At 35.9% G+C, this 16,727-nt stretch overlaps 1 protein-coding gene across 2 annotated transcripts in view; it reads right to left on the bottom strand.

The window, feature by feature from the left end:
• The window catches only part of LOC131240448 (beta-glucosidase 18-like), a 223,608-nt gene that overhangs the window by 137,457 nt on the left and 69,424 nt on the right, over positions 1–16,727 (bottom strand). The window lies entirely within an intron of this gene.

The raw sequence follows: 16,727 nt of genomic DNA, 5'->3' as shown, positions 1-16,727 counted from the left end.
AAGTAGAATAATCTTCGTGAATTGTATATGACCTCTCAAGTAATAACAAATGGGAGCTATTTACAGTAACGAAAACTAAATGGATGTACACAATCTCTGTGGTTACCTTGTAGATCCATCTACTCGATGACAAGTCAAGGGTTTCATTGTTGAATCCTGCTATTTTGACACTGGCTAGTCCTGCTCCTATCCATTCATAAAATGGTCCTGCATTCTGGTGGAGAAAACAAAAACAGTAATCAAGGAACAAACAAGTGCATCTTCAAACAACAGGGAAAAATAGCAATCCTGTTTAGGAGCTTCTATTAAAGAAACTGAGAATTAGAAGTGGATACATGTTCCCAAATTGGAAGATGGGATTAAAGCAATAGAACTTTAGAGGTAGCAAATAGGATTAAAGCAATTTAAGACATTGCAATTTGACCTTCAGACTGTCCAAGACACCAACAAAGTAAAACTGAGTTGCTTTCCACGTCTCGCACACGATTTTATCAATGTCAACATTCGTCCAACCTGTTCTGGCACAAGCCAGTGAACTGACAGCCTGCAAATACCCCTCTCAACAGGTTAAAAACAAAAACACAGAACAAACACAGAAGACAGGAATTATCAAAGGACATGAGAGTACCAATAAATGAAATGGTAAACATGTGTAACTCAAATGTCAAAGGACATGAGAGTACCAAGATAATTTTGATGCAGATCCAAGGGCCACCATAAGCTGAATTCTTGGACTTCTCATTTTTGCTGATTTCAACATTTCGAAGAGCAGCGGCTACTTCTAGGGCCTGTCTGGATTTGCAGAAATGTAAATTGAGGAAATGACATTTCCACTATTGCATGTTTTCCTATTTCCTAGAAAATGACATTTCCACAACTTTCCATGGCCTTCTTTGATAGAATAATAATGAACATAAAATGCCAAAAATCATAACTCGAAATCACAGGAGAATTCCACATTTGGTGTAGTGAAAATATAGCTCCTTCCAAGTTTGAATTATTTAGACGTATCTTTTTTATCTAATATGACTTTCAATTAAAAACATTATTATACAAATATTAATTATACAGGGTGCATAAACACATTGGGACAGAAATATGTGGAAGCTACATAAATAGAACATAAATAGTAATAAAAAATAAAAGATAAAGATAAATTAAGGTTTTCTTTAATAATTACTAGGCATCATGATGAGTCTAACTCTAACAAGTTTCTAAGAACAAAAATGAAAATAGTATTCGCTTCTCGGAAAGATTCTACTAGATAATTCCTAAATGCATTAAGATAAGGAAAATCAATCAATCATGAATTCATGATTTCTATGACCTTTGCATATATAGACTTGACATGCACAAGAAAAAGAAAAACATCCATGGTGACTACTTATAGAAGCTGGCATGTTTATTCCACTTCAAAATATATACCTTCGACACCTACATCAGCTTGCTGGTGATTTGCAGTCCTGGTGCTAGTTTCACCATGGCCCTTGCAATGGAAAAATAGTTTAAATTTTTCCCAAGGAATGATACTAATCACAAGAAGAAAATTAAAAAGTTGAATTTTATTACCAAGCCTCACATCCATTACTTCGTCCATTCAAGATGGGACATGAGTGGTAGAACGGATGGATTATCTAGTCCAAAAAATAGTTTTGATAAGTTTTTCCCAAAAAATGCAAATAAGAAAGGAAGACATTCTTGTACCTGTGTCATTGCATCATCCATTACCAACATTTGTATCTTACTCAACAAATCAACAATGTACATGTGCAAAAACAAGAGACAACGTCTGGTTAAAGGCATGACTTGTTAATGAAATTAAAATTTAAAAATAAAAAATTTAAAAAAAAAAAAAATGAAAAAGGTAAATCAATATTGTTGAGAGCAAGTGCATAGAAATTAACCGGGGTTCAGTAACCTCAATCTGACTAATTTTGTGTGTTCCCTACATAACCATTTTCACTCTATTTTCATACATCAGATCAACATGTAAAATATTTGTAACTTCCCTCCAAAATAAGCATGTAAAATAAACAATACTTTTTGTGTTGCACAGCCAGAAACAAGAACCATGATGAACCAAAAGAAATTCAGGTCATGGCATCTCCCTCGAGCAGCTAGTAGTTCAAGAATCATTACATGCCAAAATATAATAGTAACTCCAGGCTTCCGAGGTAAAAATTGCTAAAATCTCGAAAAGAAAAATCCTCAACAGGCTACCCATAATCATTTGCAAAGCCACCATGGAGAAACTATAAATATAATCTCTTTCGGTGTTGAGAATCGTGGAACACTTGCACTCAATTCAAGAATGTCCATTGGAAAGAACAGAAAAACATCCAAGTTTTGATGAAAGAATGGCAACGTGCAAATAAATCAAGTGTCCAATGATAGATTACATGCACATTGAGTTTTTTTCGATAAGTTATGGCACTTCAAAAAAAAAAAAAAAAAAATTTAAAAATTTTAAAAAAATAATAAAAAAAAAATCTAACGCAATAAGCTTCAGCACATTCAATATTGATGAAAGTTAGAGCTGGCAAAATGAGATGGTGTTAAGTACGATCATTGTGCAAAAATGAGATTGAAAAAGGTACAAGAAAGAAGAGATTTCATCTACCATTGTTGGTACAAAGGTTTCGAGGAGGGCAAACGAGTCGCAGGCCATTCTTCTTTACTACATGATCAAGATCATCGTGCATATGACCCATCCACATGTCAATAAAGGAGCAAACACTTGAGATGCAAGAGACCTTTTGGTAGGTGAAAGAGGCAGCCAATGGTTTCACTGCCAAAGACCAAACATTTATAGAATTCCATAAGCCAGCACTAGCAAGTAACCCAATCAGACCACAAATTGATGTCCAGGCACACACAATAAATTACAAATTAATAAACAAATATACTGGGTAAGATCGAGAAGTAAACAATGTTACAGACATTCTGCATGGTGCATGGAAAATTTGATCGATTTGCAGAACTATTTCTCCCACAGTATCATTATTGTCTTTTTACAAAGTCTTAAATTAACACATTTGAGCATTTTGATACAACATAGGAGTAGGCCCCACAATCTGTCCGATCAAAGGTTTGGACCCCACATTCTACCTGGATGGTTTTATGGGCCCTGATAATGGTTATTAGGTCATTCCACTCTATTTGAGAAAAAGTATATAAAAACATGTAAAGTATAGAGATGTGAGATATTTACTTACATATTTTTAGATTCAATTGTCAGCCTCACTTGAGTCTTCGGACGAGCATATGAAAATTTGCAATCCTTGTGTTGTTGCATTGGGGTCTATCGAACAAAAAATAAAAAATAAATTTAAACTCAGTATACAAGTCAAAAGATCAAGCTCAAATAGAAGCTGAAGACGACAAGAAAGGATAGTGTAATTGTTAGCAGGACAAGTTAAACCAAGAGGTAAAGCATTGCACCATGCACAGCTACTGGCAGTACAATGGAGCCCAGTAGTATTTCTATTAGAAAATATTATACAGAAGGTGGATGTCATCAGTTTCACAAAATTAACCATGAGAGAAACAAGATATGTATATCGTCAACCATGTACAAATTAAAAAATAAAATCAAGAAAGAAAAGAAAGCAACTTCTGAGACTTAGAAAACAGTCCCAAACATATGTAGTCCTTAATGCTTACATGTGTACTACAGTGCATGCATGTTTGCAGTCATGAATTCATGCATTTACAATCTGAAAAACTACAGTTAATGACAGAAACATAAAAAGAAAATGTTGGCAACCAGAGCAAGCATCATTTCAAGTAATTTCTATCAAATTGCAGCTTACCTGTCCATAAGTAATGATTGTTCCATTTATTGCATTAATGGCATCTGTTTAGGAATAAAATTTTCAAAATTACATACAATGCAGTAGGCTCAGACTGCATAGAAATCAACCAAAATGGCAAGCAAATCACAATTGCATTTATGATTCATTATTAGCATGTTGACACTGCTACATGGTTCAAATAAACAGTGGATATCTAACTCATGCTGTAAAACACCATCTAATGTATCGGAATCTCCTACTTGTGATCCACCATTTACACCCATTCTCACCAATTGTGCACATACTTTCTACTTTGGTAGATTTGGAGCCCAGTGAAATGTTAACAGAATCTATACTGCCCATCATAAGCGTTGCCTCAAAAAGCCTAACCCACCAAAAATCGGAGGTTTGCTAAGCCTGTACATGTGTATGGACCTGTGCATCTACACACCAATGCATGTGAGAATGTAACAAACATGTGCAAGATCTGACTGGTTCATCAAGTGTGTTGGAACATGTAGATACTATGGTTCTAAATCAGCCCAATCGTCAGATGGAACACGTCATATGAAACATGTATGGAGAAAAAACAATATTTAATTTTGTAGCTGTGGCCAACCTGATAAGGGAGCCTGCTAGATTGAGCAGATAGAGAATCTACAGCGTGACCCATCTGTTTGACTGGTCGGGCTAGAGAATATATAGTGTGATCCACTTTAGCATGTGCATTGCCGTGGTGGACAGGGTTTTACACACATCGAAGGGAAAAAAAAAAAAACCGAACCGTGTATATGATATGCTGTGCATTTTTTGCAGCAATGCTACCATTCTTCGGTGACATAAATGGTATGGTAGGAGCTATTGGGTTCATTCCAATGGACTTCATCCTCCCCATGCTCTTATACCACATGACGCACAACCCTCCCAAAACTTCTCTAACCTTCTGGCTCAATGCTTCTATTGTTGTTGTGTTTACTGGCACTGGAATCTTGGGTGCCTTCTCTTCTGTAAGGAAATTGGTCCTCAATGCTAAAAAATTCAAGCTTTTCAGCAGTGACATTGTGGATTGATCAACAGACTTTTGTCTGGAGTTGTTTTTTCATGGCGGTTAATGTACTCATGCCGGTGGAATCTCTTACAGTTACACGTGGTACAACTAAAAAAATGGTGTGGCGCTGACGGTGAACAAATTGAATTTTATGAACTGAAGTTGGAGTTAAAATTCTGTTGTATTGAAGTATGCTGTTTGGTGGGCCATTCCAGTTTATTGTCATCTCGCATGTTTTTGTACACTACTTTTGTGAAACCATACATGAAAGATGAATTATTTGAAGAGAATTAAAGTTCTACGTTGGTTGTGTGATGAAAGATCAAGATCTGGGCCATACATGAAGGGCGAGCTGTGATGTAGTGACGTAAGGCAGGTTGTGAATGGATTTATGGAGGCCAAAGATTGAAGGACGAGATGCTACTATCATGAAATTTAAATAACAAAAATGACAGATTCAAATGGCATTATTTAAATACAAAGTTTACTGTTTATTCTGGTTATACATGGTAGAGATAATCGTCCGCAATTGTGCAAACAAGTGCACATGAAGCAATCAGCACCATTGATATGATGGTCGATTGTGCTTGATCCAAACCATTCATAATGCTTTCTTCAATGCAGATAGCATCTGTACCAAAAGTCCAAATTCGAAGATCGTAGCTGTACAATATGTGGCCTTTTCCTGGTTGAATGCAAACAGTTGCCCTATTCAATTTTAACCATATCTTTTTTCCCCACTAATCAAGGGTTAGGATTTCCTTTCGGGAGTATCTTTCGTGCACAGGCCATCCACAGTAGGATCCATAATACCTGAACCGTGGGCCCCATACGCTTGTAACCTTGTCTTTCACAGGAGCCGCGAAAGAGGGCTATTAGGCAAAGTTTTGGATCAAAAAAGAAACAGCTGTGATTGAACGCCTACCATTAGAAACTTCTCAAGGTCACAAAAGTTTTGGATCAAGCTGATGTTTGTGACCCCAAAGAAGATTTTAATGGTGGGGTTCAATCATTACTATTTTCCTATGGTGTGGTCGACTTGAAATTTGGATTTATTTATTTTTTTTATCTCACCCTACAACAATTGTTTAAAAAAAATAGATAAATGGTGTAGATAACACGTGCATCATTGTGGAGTCCACGTATCACCGTCCAATAGCCGCATCGGGTGTGAGACTCTGTAAGGCCCATATGATACATGGGTTATGTCCACACCGTTCATTCATTTTTTTTCCAATCATTTTAGGGCAAGTGTGCGCATGATGGGAAATATTTGAGATAATAACATCCACTATCGAAACCTTTTCAAGCCTATCGTGATGTTTATTTGTCATCCAACCTATTCATAACAGTATATAAACCTAGGTAAAAGGAAAACACAAAGAACATGCTCTTGTGAGGAGGTGATTGGCAAAGAACATGCCAATGTAGCATGGATGTGCTAGATCCAGGCCATTCATCAGGTGGGGCAACCTATGAACATCCCCTGGTGCGAAAAAATAACATGAGCCACCATCCATTCATCAGATTGGCCCACATCAGTATGAGAAAAATGGACTCCAAGAAAATGATCAACGGTCTATATTCAACATACAAACATGATCCACCTGATGAGTGAACCAGCCTGATTTTTGGGCCAGGGCATGTTCTTGGTGGGCCCACCTGAGACATACACATGACATGATGGCACGAATCCCATTAAGATTTCTGTACATCTGATGTATGATGCATGCAACGGTCCATCCATTATTTACCTTTTTCTAATTCATCTTCGTCTACAGCTTTTAAGGAAAATACTTCACAAGAAGTGGGCCCAACTTTGATCTCTAAACAGGAAAAGAACACCAAAAACAGCAAAATAAAATAAAATAAAATAAAATAAAAATAAGTTAAACTAAATAAAAAAATAATAATCACCATCTAAGCTTATCCCAATTAATTGGGGATAGCTACATGAAACCTATTCTACCATTCCAATCCATCAAGGGCCAGACCTCTACTTAAGAATCACCCATTTGGAATCATCCATTTGGAATAACCATTTGGAATCACCCATTTGGAAAAACCATTGGCGCTGGGGTTTCCAATCATGTGGGTTCCGAATCCAGGGGGTTTCCAATCATGTGGGTTCCGAACAAAGGGGGTTCCGAATCATGGCGCTGGGAGAGAGAGATTGAGAGAGAACCACCACTATCAATCGATTGAGAGAACCACCACTATCAATCGACTGAGAGAGAGAGAGAGATTGAGAGAGAGAAAGAGAGCATTACCTGATGTTCGTGAAGAGATCGACAGGAAGAGAGAGGTGGGAGAGATCTCTAGGGCCGGCGCTGGGAGAGGAACAGACGGAAAGGAAATTGGATGAGAGGCAGAAAGAACAGGGGTTCCTCGTCTTAGGGGACGTGGATTTCGTGCTAAAGGAGGCATGCTCACCTACGCACGTGCGCACCTTTTCACACGTGTCATGTGTGTTGAATCTGAACGGTCCATAAGATGTATAATCCCATGAAATCATAGGGTGAATTTTCACCCTGATCTAAGATTCTTGTGGCCATAGAAAATAGAAATGCAAATCAAGGGAAGAAACTGTTTGCATTTTTCATGGCCAACTGAAGTCTTGGTTCAAAGTAAAAATTGATACCTGTGGGTTTTATGAGGTTCTGCTTCACGTGGACCATTCAGATTTTAGAGACTCATCATGTGTGATGAGTTCTCAAAAAAGTTTGTACGTAATCCATGCGAACTGGTTCGCAGGTGAGCGTTCCGCGTGCTAAAGCCTTTCGCAGATAAGTTCCTGCGCAAGGATGCTGAGTGGGCCCCAACATGACGTACGTTTTCATCCACGCCGTCCATCTATTTTTCCAGATAATTTTATGGCATAAGGCCAAAATTGAGGTACATCCCAATCTCAAATGGACCACATTATAGGAAACAGTGTTGAATGAGCGTGGACCATTAAAAACCTTTTGGGGGCCCTAGAAGTTTTGGATCAAGCTAATCTTTGGGTTTTGCCCTTCATATGGTCCTGTATGACCTAATCAACAGATTGGATGTCAAATAAACAGTACAGTGGGCCTTAAGATGGATTTTAATGGTGGATATCCAATCGCCATTGTTTTCATGTGGTGTGGTCCACCTGAGATTTATGTCCCCATAATTTTTGATATAAAACTATAAAATAATTTGAAAAAATGGATGAACAGAATAGATGAAACATGTGCATCATAGTGGGGCCCATAGAGCACTGACCACCAGATACGGGGTTGGTGGCAGGGGGAGTAGCTATTCCGTTTCCGCTAAACGAAGGAGATGAATAGTTGGCTTAGGTAAGTAAGTTCTGGGGTCCCATTGTGAGATATGTATTATATCCAAACCGTCCATCCAACTGGCGAGCTCGTCATAAGGCTTGAGACAAAAAATAAGACAGATTTAACCATCTGGTGGACCACACTGAAAAAAGCAATGGGGGATTGAACGTCTACCATTGAAACCCTTTTTGGGGCCATAAAAGTTTTGGATCAAGCTGATCTTTGTTTTTTCCCTTCATAAGGGCTTGTATGATCTAATCAACAGATTAGCTGTCAAATAAACAATACTGTGGGCCTTAAGAGGATTTTAATGGTGGATATCCAATCAATATTGTTTTCCTATGATGTAGTCCACCTTAGGTTTATATCCCTATCATTTTCTCGATCAAGCCCTAAAATGATCGGTAAAAATGGATAAACATAATAGATGAAATACATACATCATGGTGGGGCCCACATAATACCATATACTAGCCAATGGGCGGGTGGCAAGGGAGTAGCCAATCCGTTCCCATCCATGCTGGTATTTGTGGTGCGGTCCATTTAATCTTTGCATATGATTCATTTTTTAAATAATTCTCTAAAATGATCTCAAAAAATGGATGAACGGTGTGGGTTGATCCCAAATTTTCGGTAAATCCAAAACTCAAGTGGACCATGCCACACGAAATAATGTAGAATAGTGATTTCCACCATTGATACCTTCCTTGGGCCCACAGTAACGTTTATTTGTCATCCAACCTATTCATAATATCAAATATATATGAATGAAGAGAAAACACAAACATCAGCTTGATCCAAAACTTCTATGGCCTCCAATAATTTTCCAATGGTAGAGGTTCAATCACACTATTTCCTGTGGTGTGGTCCACTTGAGCTTTGGATATGCTTCATTTTTGTTCTTTAGACCTCAAATTATCTGTTAACATGGATAAATGGAGTGGATAAAATAAATAAATAACGGTGGACCCCACAGAGTTTACTTTGGTAAGGGTAATGACTAACACACCTAAATGTAGAAGAGTTACCTTAAAATATTCATAATCATATATTGGCATGCCTTAATGTGATTCATATATCCAACCCACTCATTATGTGTGTCCCACTTGGATGAGGGGTCACCAAGTTTTAGCCGCATCCAAAATTCATGTGGGCCCCACCAAGTGCTTTTATATTTTTAAAGATGTCTTGACATGGTTTTAGATGGTATAGCGCACCTGAGTTTCGTTTACGGATGATTTTTAAGATATCTCATAATCTATAGGGGACACATTAAATGCACGGTGTTGATGTTTGACAGACATCATGATGAGGCCCACAAAACATTTTAACATCAATTCGTAGGTTCTTGCAAGGTCAATAAGTTGGGTCACAATTTTGACAATAATATTTAACCCATTTTATATGTATAGGTCATTCTCTCTATTTTATTGATCAATACCCTCAATTTGACTAGTTACTCGCCCCAATCAAGCTAGCTACATGCGAGAAAGGTATTGGGAATACAAGATTGATTAACAATTTGAGTGAAATTAGATTTAAACATATGAAGTTATTTACTCTTCAATCCGGACTAATTTGATTGTCCAAAAACGGTTAAATGTTCAAGTAGTAGATGTGCCTAATAATTTATTAAAAAATATTTTTTTCACAGATAAATTTCAATTTCCATTTAAAAATTGCATTTTTTTTCAAAATGTATATTTTTTTACTCTAAATTTTTCTTTGAAAACTTTTAACAAAATATCATTTTTATTATAAAATATATCAAAAAAATAAATAAATATACAAAATTTGAATTTTTATTTTCAAAATATCTTAAATCTTCACAATTTTTAATTTTTCTTTCCCAAAAATTCCAAAATGCCGATTTTTTTTTCTTCAAAAGCATCATGTTGTTTTCAACTTTTCAAATTTTTTTTTAAAAAAATTTTATATATATATATATATATATATATATATATATATATATATATATATATATATATATATATATATTTCAAAATCTTAGTGTTTTTATAAATAACTTTTTCTTTTAATTTCAAATTTTGAACATTTTCAATTATTTTTCAAAATCACAAAATTTTTCAACTTTTTGATTTTTCGCTTCAAAATGTTTGTTTCATTTCAATTCTTTTTCACTTCCCCATTTTTTTAAAAGCATTTTATTCGAACTTGTCAATTTTTATTGAACCTCACAAGTTTTTATTTTTATTTTCAAATTTCAAACTCTCATTTTTTTTTTTTTTTAAATATTCTCATTTTTCAACATTGCGAAAATTTTCACATTTTTTAAAATATTTTTAATTTTCTTTTTCAGGATATTATTTTTTCTCAAAATCAAATGCTTTTTTTTCTTTCAAATTTATCAACTTTATTAAATATTCTTTTTTGTTCCCACAAAATAGATTTTTATTAAATCACAATTTTTATTTTTTCAAAATCTATTTTTTTTCTCAAACATTGTTAAACTTTTTAAACTTCTCAATATTCTTTTTCATGTGATATTACAAATCATTTAAATATTAGTTTTAAATTAAAAAAATAAAAATAAAAATTTCACTCATTTGATATAAAAACAAAATAAATTTTCGTTTTGCATTCAATCAATTGTTAAAAAATAATCTTAGATACAAATATGTACAATTAAACCCCTGAAATTCTATTAAAAAACAATTATTAGACTACAAAAAAACTTAATTGTCCACTATATTCTAGAAAAAATGAAAAAATAAAAATAAAATAATGTTAAGGTAGAAATCCTTTTACGACGGACCACGATCCGTCGCAAAAGCAACTGAAAAGCACGCCATTTCGTATTTCGGGCGGGAATTTGTCGCTGATTGTCGCATATCAAAATTTGCGACGGATTTAGTCCGTCGCCTAGTTACGACGGACAAAAGTGGGTCGTAAATACGTCGTAAATCATATTTTAGCGACGGATTATGATCCGTCGCTAAATTCGGCGACGTTTGGCCTCGGATATTCGAGGAGAGCTTAGCGACGAACCTTTTCCATTAGCGACGGATTAAATCCGTCATTAAATGAAGAGTTCGTCCGCCACAAAATTACGTCGCAAAATATATACCATGTAACGATGGCAATGATCATCAACAACATTTCCATTACTTCCATCCGCAATTTTTCTTGAATATAGAACACGAAAATTCAATGAAATTTTAATTTTAAAATTGTATTTTACTATATCTAAAAAACTGAATTAAGAGAGGAGAAAAAAAAAAAAAAAAACCAACTTGGTATATGTGAGAACATCCCAATTGCTTAGACTTTTGTTGCCTTCTAAGTAGGCCCCTTCAATCTACAAAACAAAACATAAAAAATATATAAATCAGTCATAATGTCTTTTCTGTTTTTCCGGACCATAGATACTCTGCTCTAGGTGGGCTAGGCTCGGTTGGATCCGGACCTGATGAGGCCCACTTTGGGTTGGACTTGTGCAGTCTAAGGACCCATACATTAGGCCTCATCTTGATTTGGAGGCCCGATAGCTACTTGGGCAGGCCTCAACCTGACATGATGGCAACCCGGTCTCACTTATTTTACCATATTAGGTTGGGCTTGCTGGGATGAGCCTAGCACATACATTTAGCTTATGGGCTGGGTCGACCTGTCATTTTCAGAAAAAGTGTATGTGACATGTGTATACATTCTCATGGTGCACACGTGCACACCTTCTCATGAAATACACGTGCATTCACCTGAATTCATAAACTTTATACTAGATATTTGCAAGGAGACTAGTCATCATTCTCATAGAGAACTGCCACTCATGTGTGTCTTGACGTAGGAATGGTAAACATCAAGTGAATTGAGGGGTAGGATTGCAGAAATGGGATTGGCCATTTTCGATTGGAAATATATATATATATATATATATATATATATATATATATATATATATATATAGCCTAAATACACGTGTAACTTACAACAGCCGCAGTTTTGATAGGATAAGATGTCTTTTTAATATTTTTAGTACTTTTTACTATTTCTTATTTTGGAGTTAAATTTGAAATTTATATATAGGTTCTTTTGCTTATATAAACACACCCAATACATTATATAATCAATACTTCACTAATAATATTAATCATATTTCTTGTTTTTAAGAAGAAAAAAAAAATCTCCATGGATACAAGAGCTACTCTTGAAAACAAAATGATAATATGATCTTTTCTTTTATCCATGCATCCACTACATTATTTTATATTAGAACCACCATGCTCTGGCACATTTGCATCTATCCTTGTGTTACAAGGCATTTTCAATTGTTGGTTGCATCCAATGGCTTAAAAATAAAATAAATAAATAAATAACTATGTAACAGCGAGTGGTGCAAGCGCTTGCAAAAGTATCCCATAGAATGCCTATTTGTTTATGGTAATGTTTGGTTGTAGCACATTATCATGAAATTTTATGATATTTTAACTAATTCAGTATTTATGCAATCTATTCTCCAAAATGCCCCTTCACCAACATTAACATTATTTAAAACATTTTCTATTGCTAGTAGAAAATACCCAAAATGAATGAACCTAAATGCATTGCATTGCATAATAACATGCATTTGGATTCTTGCATTGGTTAGCCAATCTAGGAATATGCTCTTCAAGTAGTGAGCAATTCCAACATTGATGCACCCACCTTCTGCTTCCAATTCCCAAAAGGTGGGATTGACAACTTAGGGCCTTGGAATCAACCAAGGCCCACCTATTGCTTAATTCCCAAGAGTTTGGATTAACAACTTTTAAGATTAATGGGGCATGCACCCAATTCTCAAAACTGGCATGAAGAACTCTTATAAAAACGGTCGTGGAAGAATCCAAGAAATCTTGGCATTGCAATGTAAAGCAGTTTAAAACAGTGATTGCATGGTTTTTACCTGATAATATGAAGTTGAAGTTCCAAAGAGGAAATCTTTGGGAAATTGGCTCCGATGAAGGAAGCAATTAATAAATGGGAAGAGATGAAGAAACACTACTACAAATGCAGAGGCCACCCCCAGCTTCAATGCTTTTATTACCATGATACCCTTAGGGCCTGTTTGATTTTCCGTGCACTAGTAAATACCAGGGAAAAGAGTTATAATTATTTCCCCGTGTATTTACAAGGCACCTGATTTGACTACTTACTTTTTGACATGGTAACTGAAAACATTGCAAAATATATATGGGTCCCATTGTGTTGCATTTCACTTATCAACACCGTTCATCCAATATGCCTTTTGAATGTATAGAATGAGCAAAAAAATGAGGTATATCCAAAACTCAAGTGGACCACACCATACGAAAATAGGAATCCAATACTTACTGTTAAAAACTTTGTAAGGCCACTGTTCCTTTTGGTGTGGGCTACCTGAGTGTTGGATCATCCTCATTTTTTGGATCAAGCTCAAAATATTTTGATAAAACGTATGAACAAATTTGATATATCATATACATTACCTTGAGGTTCAAAAATTTTAAATAACTATTTGAACCGTTTGCCAATGCAGAAGTTTCCTTGGATTTTCAAACGGAGGAAATAGTAATAATTACCCATTTCCTTGATATTTACCCAAGCTCTTGGAAATCAAACACGCCAAGAATTTCTATTTACTGTTCCTGCTGGGGTTAGGTAACGAGAGATGGGGAAGGTGGGATTTATATAAAGAAAAACAACGTTGAAATATATAATTTCAGGGTCTTTCCATGTAGCGAGTCCCGGACCAATTAAAAAAAAAATGCCAAAATCATTTGGCGAGCCATGTAACTTTGATCTCTTTTGAACCGTTCGTACAACTGGAGCTGCAACACTCGTCTTCCCACGACCCATAACCACACCGGGCAGATCGGTGGTGTGTGGTACATCAGCCAATCCGCTTCTGTGAGACCCTGCCTCACCCAACACGGCAACACGGTGTGGCCCTTACATGGGGCCCACCTTAATGGTATGTATTATGTATCCACGGCTTCCGTCCGTTTTTACGGATCATTTTAGGGGAAGTAGATCCAGGTGGACCATACCATAGGAAATGGTGGTTATTGAACGTCCTACCATTGAAATTTTGTTCGGACACAGCTTAATGTTGCCAGAGTGTTTATTTGCCATCCAGTCCGTTGATAAGGTCCTATAAGCTTGGATGAACGGAAAAAACAAATATCAGCTTGATTTAAAACTTTTGTGTGAATAATTAATTGTCAATCACCATTATTGTTTGGTATGGTCCACCTGATAATTAGATCTGTTAATTCCTAAAATGATATGGAAAAATGGATGAACAGTGTAGATACAGAATACATGAATTAAGGTGGCCACGGTAAGGACAGCACCATCTGACCAGAAAATGACATATCTGCTTTCTTTTATTCAATGAGAGAAGCATGCTCTTAAAAGCCACCCAAAAGTGATGCATGGGCTCTTTGGCCGAACGAGCCAGATCTGGCTTCTGAGAGGGGCATTGACGCCAATGGGCGGATCAATTTTCAGGCTGGGCTAGGCTTAAGTCAACTTTGTTTTACATGAACATATCTTATATGAAATTGTATAAATAGTCTAACATGACACCACACGTTATGTATGGAAGATTGAAGGAACTTATAATTATGGTTAAGTCTTAGAGAGGAGGTCAATGAGATCACTTGAAAAAAAATATGTCAATTAAAAATAATTAACACTTAGGCTTTCAAGTCAAGTAAATCCAATTTTAATTTGTTCACGCCATTTAGTGTCTTCCCCAGCAATAGAATCCATCGATTAGCGAGGTAAGGAGTTCTCCCATGGCACATGTGCGTCTTTTCCCTATTTCTAGTAATGTTGTAATGATTAGGGTTGGAAAATCCTTCATTTTTATCTGATTTTAGGGTTTTTAATGTTAAGGTTTATTCATGCTAAAGTTGGTAGCCATCACAAACAATTGTGGTGGCCTGCTCTCGTTCACTAGTTGTGATCGAGTTTCGCTTCATGTGGGCATCGGTTGGGCATCGATCTCGAGCCCCACTAACCAGGTTAGGTAAAATCCTTTTTTCCTTGTTGAAAGCTTAATTAGGTTAGAATCCAAGTTATTAATGATGAAATTATTAATGAATTAGGATTTGAAGCATTTCTCCAAAATTTTCTACACATGAGCTGCATTGGAATTGAGAGATTTTTTACTCTAAGGTGAGATCCTATGTTTCAAGCTTTTGGGCAACATTTTTTTAATCTTTTAATAGTCTCAACATTCGATAATCATGCTATAACCCTTATAATCTATCTCGCATACATTAAATTTAAGATGAATTGCTAGAATTCATAACTAACTCCTTGTTAAAATCCATAATATATTTAGAATCATGTATATGATCACATAACATGTTTAGCCTAATGCTTAGCTTGGATCACACATGCAATCTCTAACATGCTTGAATTTGCTTGAATCTGCCTCTTGCCTGGTAGGGTTTTCCTGGACATGTAATTATGGTATGCTTCAATATAAGTCCCCATATTGCATGCTATGATATTTGGAATCATGAATCTCAACAATCGGACCCTACTTGTGATATCCGTAGAGATTATGGGCGATTGTTGATTGACTCATACAACCGGGCTACCTCGTTTGTGATTCATATAATTGTCACACATATATGAGATTGTACCTTAAACTATTGGTCATCTCATATTTTGATTAAATGGGATTTGGTTGCAGACTTACCATCTGAGCGTATCATTGTGCCTTGTTAGCTTATGTTGGGTGAAATCCCATTTATGACTTGTTGGCTTCCCTAGTTGGCTTTTGTTGGAAGGAACTCATTATTGGACTCATATGCCAAGATGGTAAAGCCTGCTTGTTGCGTTAAGGCTAGCTATTAGTTGAAAATGCTATGTACAAACGGGCTATTTGTGAATCTGATTAATAAAGGTTGGATTAATCATGCATCCATTGCATGCGGGCGTTATCGGGTGTCTAGTTAAATGTTTGAAAGATCAATGTAGTGTTCAAATGATCCTTTGTGAGCTAGGTCAACTGTTTGAAAGACCTAGTCTCTCACATTTTGAGAATTAGTTGACTATTTGAAGGACTTATTCTCTTGCATTTAATATGCTGACTATTTGAAAGGTCCATTCTTGGTCCGACTGGATGTGCATCCCAATATTGAAGAACATGTGAATGCACCCATGCATTTAATTAATAACCATTGTAGATTATGGTTGTTTTGATATGCTTTTGATGAAACTAAATCTAATTAATATGTCACTGTATAATCTTGGACGAATTTCTCATTGAGTTGCTCATTTGCATCTCAAATTCAAAAACCAAACAGTGAATGCAAGTAAGCGGAGTATGGTACTTGGGATTGTTAGGATAGAGCTCGATGGAGGGATGGTAGATCAAGTAGGGAAGTCATAGCTAGTTGAGCTTTGGGAGCTCGAGCCTTTTTTTTTTTTCTTGGCATTTCCTTAATATTGGCATTTCATACTTTGGTTTGTTTATGATTTGTGTGGTTCTGATGGGCATCATTTGGATTTATGTATTTGTGATATTTAGCCCTTTATTTTATGCTTTATTTATCATGTTCTCTCTTTGATATCCGTTGA

Source organism: Magnolia sinica, chromosome 3 (assembly GCF_029962835.1).
Source record: "Magnolia sinica isolate HGM2019 chromosome 3, MsV1, whole genome shotgun sequence".
Classification (NCBI taxonomy): Eukaryota; Viridiplantae; Streptophyta; class Magnoliopsida; order Magnoliales; family Magnoliaceae; genus Magnolia; species Magnolia sinica.
Note: the sequence above shows the minus strand (reverse complement) of the source record. Positions and strands in the feature narration are given on the sequence as shown.